Source organism: Dromiciops gliroides, chromosome 4, assembly GCF_019393635.1.
Source record: "Dromiciops gliroides isolate mDroGli1 chromosome 4, mDroGli1.pri, whole genome shotgun sequence".
In the NCBI taxonomy this organism is placed as follows: domain Eukaryota; kingdom Metazoa; phylum Chordata; class Mammalia; order Microbiotheria; family Microbiotheriidae; genus Dromiciops; species Dromiciops gliroides.
Window position 1 is genome coordinate 261,739,116 of NC_057864.1, and position 11,257 is coordinate 261,750,372.

The following is an 11,257-nucleotide window of genomic DNA, read 5'->3' on the forward strand; positions in this document are numbered from 1 at the left end:
AGAGGCAAGTGATGAAGGCTTGTAAGACTATTGACTATGTGGCTTCTCCACACATCTCCTTCATGCCTTGCTCTCCTTTAGCTTCTGCATCCAATCAGTTGCCAAATCTCATCATTTCTACCTCCACAACATCTTCCTCTCTCCACTCACTCAGCATCCTAATTCAAGCCCTCACTACTTGCTTAGTTTATTGAAACAACCAACTTGTCATTCTTCTTGCCTCCAGACTTCCCAGGCTCTCCCCACCCCACACCCTTCATCAATGCTCCCATCAATGTTCCATATAGCTGCCAAAATGAGATTCCTAAAGCAATATTCCTTTCCACTCCCCTGCTCATGAACTTTCCTTGACTCCCTATTACATCTAATATAAAATTCTATTTGGTATTTCATGCCCTTCAAAGTCTGGCTCTAGCTTGTCTCTCCATGTCACTTTTGGGGTATCTCCATAACTCGACACTGTATAGCACCCCCTTTCCAACTCCTTTTTAGGTATTATTCTGCCCATTATAACATATGCTCCTTTGAAGGCTGGTCCTAACATTTAGAATAATCCCTGGCAAAAAGTGAGTGCTTAATACATTTTTCTTTCCTCTGTCTGTCTCTCTCTCTCTGTGTCTCTTTCTCTGTCTCTCTGTCTTTCTCTGTCTCTCTCTGTGTGTGTCTCTTTCTCTGTCTCTCTGTGTCTCTCTGTCTCTGCCTTTGTCTCTCTGTCCATCTGTCTACTCATCTGTCTATCTATTCTTTGCCTCTTCTCCTTTATCTCTTATTATCTTATTAGTTGACAAATTCTGTCAAGTCCACTCATTCCTCTCTTATCTATCTCTCCTTTTGTATCTCTACTGCCACTTCCAAAGCTCATTGCCTCCTACTTGGACTATTGCCTACGAGTCTAGACTCCCTGACTCCAGCCTCTTCCCTGCTTGGATCCATCCTTCACATAGCTGTCAGATTCGGTTTTATAAAGTCGGTGCTAGTAGAATGTAAGCTTCCCGAGGCAAGGGACTGTTTTGGATTTGTCTTTGTAACGGCTGCACCTAACACGGTGAATGGCTCATTCAACAACCTAAGTGTTGCTGAATTTATTTAAGAGGTCTCTTAATTCTAGTATTCTGGACTCTATTTAACAAACTATCTTTCTCCTGATTCTTGCCGCTAATGATTTTCATTAACTTTTGCTTCTTCCTCTACGTGGCACGGTGGAAAGCTTAATGACTTTAGAACCAGAGGACGTGGATTTAAATCTCACTTACCATCTGTATAAACTTGGGTGAATCATTTAGTCTCTCTGGGGCTCAGTTTCCTCATCTATAAAAAGAGAAGATTGGTCCAGATGACCTCTGGGGTCCTTTCCAGTTCTAAAAAAAAAAAAGTAAGACTAGATAACCTCCAAGGTCCTTTCAACCTTTAAACCTATGATTCACTGACTTCACTTCATTACCCTCACCTTTCTCTACTGGAGATTTCTAACTTTTTTGGTGGGGGGGAGGGGGGAGAGGGAGGGTGGGAGGGGAGCAGGCAGTCCAGGACTTCAGAGTGTCTTTGTGTAGGTCTGTGAATTTGGCTGTGTACATTCCTTACGGGAAGAAGGAGTCTGTTTTGTTGCTCTCCATCCTCAGTGCACTGGTCCCGGAAGATGCCCCTTGGCAAAACCTCTTGGAGCTCCTCTCTGTCCAGCTTTACAGGGATCGGATGGCCCCTGATGTTTGCTACTCCCGTTAGCCAACACACACAATTATGTGATCCCTTAATTAGAAACCCTCTCTTTACACCAAGGAAAACCTCAGGCTTGTCAATGAAAACACATTTGTACCTTGGCTTTCAAAAACACATACACACAAATTGCCAATTATTCCCTTTTCATAGGGAGAACTGTTTGCTTTTCCTTGGGCCAAATTAAGATCTGCCTTTCATAGCAGCTTATTTGCAGGAGTAATTTTCCACCTCATTTAATTAGCCTAATTAATTCAGCAGGAGCTGTAAAGGGAAATGCAACTGGGTTTCCGGGGCAAATTACTCCGAGTGCTCATTTGATGAGCTGTAAGTAACAGCCTGATTAACTTTCCTGTTTTCAGAACTGGGTCTCCTTTCTCTTTCTACCTTTGCCTGACACTACCATTCGTTTTGGCTACTTAGTGCAAGCCTTGTGTCATCATCTTTCTCCTCACATGAAGGCCCCTGTTAAACTCTGGACGCATTCCACAAGTTTTTTTCTAGCCCATCTGTCCCCACATAGGTGAAGTCTGGGAACATCAACACATAGCACTGTCCCAGAAAGGTGTCCATCAGCTCTGCTGGCAAGCGCCTAGACTAACAATTATCCTTTTATTGCTGAACGTGGTGTTTAGTTCTAGTCCCCCCCCCATTTTTTTTACATTAAAACTAATGCTATTTGTTTCTTTGACCATATAGAACTCTCCCTCTTCCCTCCCTCCCTCCCTCTCCCCCTCCTTCCCATTCTCTTGCTCTCTCTCTCTCTCTCTCTCCTGTCTCTCTCTGCTCTGTCTCTTCCCCCCTTTCCCTGCTCTCTGTCTCTCACTCTCTTTTTCTTAATCTTTTACTTGCTCATGCTCTCACTCTCTTTCTCTCTTACTCTTTCTCTCTCATTCTCTTTCCCTCTCTCTCCTTCTCTCTCTTTTTCTTTCACTCTTTTACTTTCTTACTCTTTCTTTTACTTTCACTCTCTTTCTCCCTCTCTTTCTTTCTTTCTCTTTTACTCTCTCACACACATGCTCTCAAAGTACTTTTTGATAAGAGAATTATTAGGGGGCAGCTAAGTGGCACAGTGGATAAAGCACTGGCCCTGGATTCAAGAGGACCTAAGTTCAAATCTGGCCTCAGACACGTACTAGCTGTGTGACCCTGGGCAAGTCACTTAACCCTCATTGACCCATAAAACAAAACAAAAACCAAAAAAAAAAAAATAGAATTATTAGGTCAATCATTTTCTAAAATTTCTGAACATTTGAAAGTACAATGTAACTGTACCAGAATAGTTTGTTTTAAAAGAGAGTGAGCAGGGGCAGCTAGGTGGCACAGTGGATAGAGCACTGGCCCTGGATTCAGGAGGACCTGAGTTCAAATATGGCCTCAGACACTTGACACTTATTAGCTGTGTGACCCTGGGCAAGTCACTTAACCCCAATTGCCTCACCAAAAAAAAAAAAAAGAGAGAGAGAGAGAGCTTATATTGAATTGCTTTAGTTCTTGGGGGTGGGGTGGGGAGAGAGGGAGGATGAGAAGTTGGAACACAAAGTTTAAAAAAATTGATGTCAAAATTTGTTTTTACATGTATTTTGGAAAAAAAAAATTTTAAACATTTCTATAAAAGAGAATGAGGCTTTGGATCTCATTTTTTGGCTGTATTATCACTCCATTTTATAAATGAGGAAGCCAAGCTTTAGAGATGAAATGACTCACACAGGTCACACAGCAGGAAAGTGTCAGAGTCAGCATTCCAACTGAGGTCCTTTCAACACCAACTCTCTAGTGCTTTCCAAGGCAGTATGTCATTGTGGATAGGGAGCTAGTTTTTCAGTCAGGAATGTGGAGGAGGGTTAGACTTGTTCTGTTTGAGGGTAGAGCTCAAAGCCATGGGTAGGAAGTTGCAAAGGCCCAATTTGAGCTTGATGTCAGGAAAACAACAACAAACAACAACAACAACAACAAATTCTTAACAACTAGATGTGTCCCAAAGTAGAATGGGCTTCTTCAAGAGGTGGTAGGTTCCTCCTCCTGGGATGTCTTCAAGCAGAAGCTAGTTGACCATTTGTCCCAGATGCTATAGTAGGGGTTCCATTGTTTATGAGTTAGACTACATAACTGCTGAGGAACCTCCCAACTCTCTAATCCTGAGATTCTATTTTACAAAATATTTTTATTACAAAAGCTATTAGCTAAGTAATATGGTTTTTGTTTTATAGATGAAAAAACCAAGGTGCCAACATGTAGGTGACTTGGCCATGATGCACATTTAGTAAGTTGTAGGATAAAAACTCAGAACTTTGGATTTCAAGTCCAACACTCTTTTCACTACACCATGCTGGCTAAGTGTTGATGACAGAGATGAAGAGGAAGAGAATATGGTCTGGTAGTTCAAAGATCTGTTTTCTAATCTCAACTCTGTCACTAACTTGTTATTTGTCCTTAGCAAATCACTTGACCTCTTAGAGGTGAAGTGTTTTTACCTATAAATTGAATGTTGTTCAGTTGTTTTTCAGTCATGTCTGACTGTGCCTCCATTAAGGGTTTTCTTGGAAGAGATAGTGAGATGATTTGCCATTTCCTTCTCCAGTACATTTGACAGATGAGGAAACTGAGGCAAATGGGATTAAGTGACTTGCCCAGGGTCATACATCTAGTAAGTATCTGAAGCTGGATTTGAACTCAAGAAGATGAGTCTTCCTGTCATCAGACCCAGCACTTTATCCACTGCAGCGCCACCTAGATTCTCTATAAATAAAAATAAATTGAATAGAATGGACTAGACAATCTTTATGACCCCCTCCAATAAGAATTAGGGTCTGTGGTTCTTTGAATAATTAGTGCTTGCAATGTCTACTTTGACTGAAAACATCACATTTCATCTTCACTCTCTAATAACTGTTTATGTCAATGTTTCTTACATGTCAGCAATAACAACGGATCATAGAACATAGAATGTTAGCACAGGAAGAGCCCCTAGAGATTCTCTATCCAGCCCCCTCATTTTTCAAATTAGGAAGCTGAGACCCAGAGAACGAAAATGAAAACCTATTAGAGGAATTGCTTTTGTTCTTCTATAAATGTTAAATATCAGGCATTTATCAAAGGAATTTGCTACAAAACTTTTCCCTGTTAGCTTTTCCTATTTCTAATTCTAAATGTATTTTGTTTGTGCAAAAGATTTTTAATTTTATGTAATTAAAATTATCCATTTTATTTTTCATGCTTATCCCTGTTTCTTGTTAAGAGGTAGCTAGGTGTCCCACCCCCTCCCCCATGCTGATTCATAGCTAGGTAGTGCATTGGGTAGAGTGCTGGGACTGGAGTCAAGCCGACTTATCTTCCTGAGTTCAAATATGGCCTCAGATACTTCCTAGGTGTGTAACCTGGGGCAAGTCACTTCACCCTGTTTACCTCAGTTTTCTTGTCTGTCAAATGTACTAGAGAAGGAAATGGCAAAGGACTCTGATATCTTTGCCAAGGAAACCCCAAATGAGGTCAGAAGAGTCAGATACAGCCAAAATGACTGAACAAATTCCTTATTAAGAATTTTTCCTTTAGGGTCAGCTAGGTGGCACAGTGGTTAAAGCACCAGCCCTGGAGTCAGGAGGACCTGAGTTCAAATTCAGCCTCAGACACTTGACACACTAGCTGTGTGACCCTGGGCAAGTCACTTAAGCCTCATTGCCCCCCCCCCCCACCACCACCAAAAGAATTTTTCCCCTGGCCATAGTTGCAGAGAGTATCTTCCTTCTTTTTCCTCTAATTTCTTTATGATATTTCTCTTTTAGTCAACTACCATCACCCAGTGAAAAGTCAATGGACCCACATAATACAGCCAGGATTTGGGTTCATCTCTGGAGTGAAAGAAGGAGGAAGCTTGGTATGAAAGCCAGGAAGCAAGATAGCAAAAATGTGGTCAATAACTTTCAAACAAAGAGTCAGAGAGAGGAAGATGCTAGGTTGATGAGATAGCAAGAGTGGAAGTTAGGGAATTCGGGCCAAGTTGAACACACAGGAACAGGTTGGAACATGAGCTTGGGTTTTAGAGAGAGGTTTAGGGAGTGTTAGAATGATCTCCAGGGTCAGAAAAGCAGATCAAGGTGGAAGTGTAGAGATATCAGCCAAGAGTTTGCCACAGTTCCTGGCACATACCAGATGCTTAATAATTGGTGGTGGTGGTTGTTATAAGTAAATTCTGGATCTCAGTTTAACATTTTCTGCCTGCTGCTATACCCCTTCCTGTTGCTTAAGGGGACAGAATGGAAGACCTAGTGATTGTTGTTGTTCATCCTTCATTTTTGAAGAAATCCAGACATATAGTAAAAAGAATGTTGGATTCAGATTCATAGCACCTAGTCCAATTTTCAGCTCTGTTACTGTGTGACTTTGAGTAATTCACTTAACATTTCTGAGTCTCAATTCCCCAATTGTAATATGAGAGGGGTTAGACTAGGTGGTCTCTAAAGTACCTTCTTCTTTATATCTATGATCCTAGGAACTTACGATTTAATGGGGAGCATCAGACATGTACATCTGTAAATTATTGAGGATAAGATCAAGGAAGGCTACTCTGGACGGATTGAGGGTGGAGATGTCAATCTGTGAATAGGGCATCACAGAGTCTTTCATAGAAGAGGAAGCATCTGGGCTAGGCCATGAAAAAAAGATTTCACTAGGCAGAGATGCTCTTAGGGGTATATGCATAGGATTTATAACTTTGAGGGGCCTTAGAGATTAGGTCAGCCACCTTTATTTTTTTGTTTGTTTGTTTGTTTGTTTTTATTTTAGTAAGGCAACTGGGGTTAAAAGTGAAGGAGTTTGCCTGAGGTTACCCAAGCAACAAATAATCAAGTCTGTTTTAAAATCCAGGTCTTTGGGCTTCAAATGCAGTGCTCTTTCCACGGCTCTATGCTGATTCACAGCTAGATAGCACAGTGGATAGAGCATTGGACCTGGAGTCTGGAAGACTCATCTTCCTGAGTTCAATTCTGGATTCAGATACTTATTAGCTATGTGACGATAGGCAAGTCACCTCACTCTGTTTGCCTCAGTTTCCTCATCTGTAAAATGAGCAGAAGGAAATGGCAAACCACTCCAGTATCTCTGCCAAGAAAACCCCAAATGGGGTCATAAAGAGTCAGACATGACCGAATAATTACTGAACAACAAAAGAATGCTGATTCTAAAAGACTTGACTCAGAGCCAGGAGGAGCTGAGTCCTGACTCAAAATCTTCCTTACTGTATAACCCTGACCTCATCATATCCCCTCTAGGGGATATGTTACATCATCTGTAAAATGAAAGTCATGAATTTCTAAGGTGATCTCTAAATTTACTGGGATCCTACAATCCTACTAATCAGATCATACATAAAAAGCTCCTTGAGTAGAGTGATTGTTTCATTCGTTGTCTTTAGATCTCCTCCCTAAACCAATTGTGCCTATCACAATGATCAGAACTAAATGCTTATTAATTGATTAACCTTATGATCTTGGGGTTCCCTCAACTTCTCCTTTCTCTTACTTGCTTCATGGTTCCACCCACAGTGTTATCATTGCAGATGATTTTACCCCACAATTTTTTTTTAATTAGCTCTCCTGCAGACAAGTTTCAAGTTGACTGGTAAAGAAAAGCGTAACCTTCCTTTAACTTTATAAATTCTCCCATTCATCCTGACATCCAACACTGACTTGATATTTCTTTTTAAAAATTGTATTGATTTAATTTTTAATTTATGAAACAAGCATTTCCATAACATAATAGAATAAAAAATGTTGATTGCACATGAAACTGCAAATCCATTATGTGCAACTTGCTATTTCTTTTAAATACATAATAAAGTTTTCATGCAAATTTCTTTTTTCCTTTTTTTTGTTCTTCCCTCCCCCTTGCTCCCTCCACTGGAAATGGCTACTATTAGACACAAGGAAAAAGGAAAAGAACCTACAGGCTCTAATGTTTATAGCAGATCTCTTTGTGGTGGCAAAGATCTGGAAATTGTGTGGATGCCCATCAATTGGGGAATGACTGAACAAGTTGTGGTATATGATCATGATGGGAAACTATTGATACAATATTTCACAGAGAGAGCTTTGGAATATGCCTCCTCTTTGTTCATTGGTTCACAGGCATAAATTAGTTTCACTCTTTAGCTAGACCGTAGAGTTTATTATTTTAATTCAAAACATTAAGATGTAGAAATTCTCCCATTGCTCATGAGCATCAAAAGGAAGACTTTTGAATTGTTTTGTATAATAATAAGTAAGACCATGGTAGCTCAGGGGAGGTTTTGGAAGGTTCTTTCCCTGTGATCTTCAGTGGAGACTAGACAGTTATTTCCCTTGGATGCTTTGGGATCAATTCTGCAAGAAGACAGCAGAATTAGACAGTTTTAGATTTGGGATGATAGAACATTAGGTTTGGAAGGGACCCCAGAGATCACCTAGTCATACGATCATAGATTTATTGCAAGAAAGGATCACAGAGGTCATTGAATTTAACCCCCCATTTTACAGAGGAGGAAACTGAGGTCTAGGGACACTAAATATCTTACCCAAGGTCACACAGATTGCAAGCATCTGAGGTAGTATTAGAACACAAGGCTCTTGACTGCAAAGCCAGCCAATTCTCCAACTATTTCATTTGACAAATGAAGAAACTGATGCTCAGAAAAAGGAATTGATTTGTCTGAGATCACGTCTTTGATACTTAAAGGATTTGAGGTATGGAGATTACTCTAACCCAGTGGAATCAAATACCCTGAGGTCCATAATACTCTTGAATAAAGCCTAAAATAGATTAAAATGTAATTGGGAAATATGTAACAAAATAAATAATAATATAATAAAACATAGATAATATTACATTTTAAAACTAGGTCCAAAAATTTAAAATAATTTTTTTTAGTGAGGCAATTGGGGTTAAGTGATATAATTAAGAGAGGAAAGGCCCTGGAATTAAGAGGGATTGGGGTGCAGCTAGGTGGCACAGTGGATAGAGCACCAGCCCCGGAGTCAGGAGTCCCTGAGTTCAAATCTGGCCTCAGACACTTAACATTTACTAGCTGTGTGACCCTGGGCAAGTCACTTAACCCCAATTGCCTCACTTAAAAAACAAAAAACAAAAAATAAAACAAAACAAAACAGACAAAAAAAAGAGGGATTGGGAAAAACTTCCCATAGAAGATGGGATTTTAATTAAGACTTAAAGGAAGGGGGCAGCTAGGTGGCGCAGTAGATAGAGCACCGGACCTGGAGTCAGGAGGACCTGAGTTCAAATCCGGCCTCAGACACTTAACACTTACTAGCTGTGTGACCCTGGGCAAGTCACTTAACCCCAATTGCCTCACTAAAAAAAAAGAAAAAGAAAAGAAAAGACTTAAAGGAAGCCAGGGAGGTCAGTAAGAAGGATAAAGGAGGAGACCATTCCAGGCATGAGGGATGACCACAGAGAAGTTGCAATTAAAAGTCTACCTTCTGGGGTCAGCTAGGTGGTGCAGTGGATAAAGAACTGGCCCTGGATTCAGGAGAACCTGAATTCAAATGCAGCCTCAGACACTTGACAATTGCTAGCTGTGTGATCCTGGGCAAGTCACTTAGCCCTAATCATCCCACTTAAAAAAAAAAAAAGTCTACCTTCTACAAGTTGTCTTCCCCAACCCCTCTTAATTCCTATTTATCCTCTATATAATATATTGGTTTGAATGTTGTCTCCCATTTAGATTGTAAGCTCCTTGAGGACAGGGACTCTCTTTTGCCTTTTTCTGTATTCTCAGTGCTCAACACAGTGCCTAGCACACAGTAGGCACTTAATAAGTGTTTATTGAGTTGAATTGAACCCTGTGGTTAGACTTGTGTAGAGCATCATACCGTGCTTCCATTAGCTCTATAAGACCATAATATCGCCCATATATAAATGTAGAGCCTTTTCAGGTTTTTCTTTGTTTTTTTGAGACAATCGGCCTTAAGTGACTTGCCCAGGGTCCCACAGCTAGTAAATTTCTGAGGCTGGATTTGAACTCAGGTCCTCCTAACTCCAGGAACCTTTTCAATCTTAAAACTCCCCTTTTCTACTTCATAATCCTCTCTCCTTTCTTCTTAACCTAAGAATCCCAGATGATTTATGTGATGAAGAGAAACATATTTAAAAGTGGAATGTTCTTTTGAAAGGAAACCCAACTCTTAGGCACAGGAACACAATCAACTCACCCCAAGGCCTCCCTACACTCCTCCCCCTGATAGCTCAGATATCATGCAGCAGTCAGCCTTCTTTAGGACCAAGTGTGTCCAAGTGCTCTCTGATACAGCCGCATGACACCAGGATGTTCACTGTGGAAGCCACAAATGGACCTCTGGACATTACTCATGAGTCACTCCTCAACTGTGTCAGAGTCTCCTCATGTGGCTGTGGCTGTTTGGGGATAAAGACTGGACTCTAGGTGAGACTGCTGCAGATGAGAATAACAGTGGCACAGACACTTAGTACTCAGTCTTTGGGGGTTTAAAACTCATAGATCAAGTAAGAACTAAGGTGTTTCAGGGAGGGGAAATAAAGGTTTGTTTTGTTTTGTTTTCTTGATCCATTCCAGTTTTGTAAGGATATTCCAGTGAGGCCAGATTCCTCAGATTCAAGAGACAGAGTGGCTCACTGCACTGTGCTGTCATAGAGTGCTAAGGGAGGACTAACACCTGGTGTAAGGGCTTGCCAAATCCCTTTTAAGGGCTACTCATCCACCTTTGTTGTCCACCTGATTCACCCAGCTTTCACCTGTGTCTCCAAGACGCTGTAGTAAACGCAGTGGCTACACCTCGGTAAATCTTGGTGTCAGGATATGCCAGGTTGAGGGTAACTGACAGGCCTCTAAGCTGTTGGTGAAGTAGAGGGATGTCTACCCCAAGCATGTGAAGACTTCTCACAGTGGAATGGGACTATGAGAATAAATTATTCCAATGGCCTTGAAGGCAGTGGAAGGAGGTGCTGTGGAGTGCTTGGAGCTTGGTCAGACAATCGAAGACACCAAGGTCATCCCCTGCATCCTGGGCTATCACCAGTTGTCTTGACTTTCATCCTGCCGCTGGATTTCAATGACTCTGAAGAGGGAGTGAGGGTAACAATTTTGTGCAACTCTATCTGATTTAAGTTCAATTCATGCACAAGGAGAGACATTACCCTGCAATATCATTGGTCGCTCTTTGAAAATGGACAAACAACAACACAGCTTCAACCCCATGTAGGGACGAGGGTGAGGAAATCCATTCTTTACTAACACTGAAGTGGGTAGGACTGGTCCTAGTCATAGATGAAATAGGAAGAGAAGGACATGAGCACTTATTAATTGACCTACTATGTGCCAGGTACTATGCTAGGTGCTTTACAAATATCTCATTTGATCTTCTCATTTGAAATTTGGCTCCAACCATTTGGTTTTAGGGGTGTCCCCAAATCCCCATCTATCATCAAATATAGTTGTCAGCAATACTGGCTGAGTCTCCCCTTCTTTCTTCACCTATTCTTCCTGTCTCACTCTCCCTAAGTATGTATCCCCCAGAAG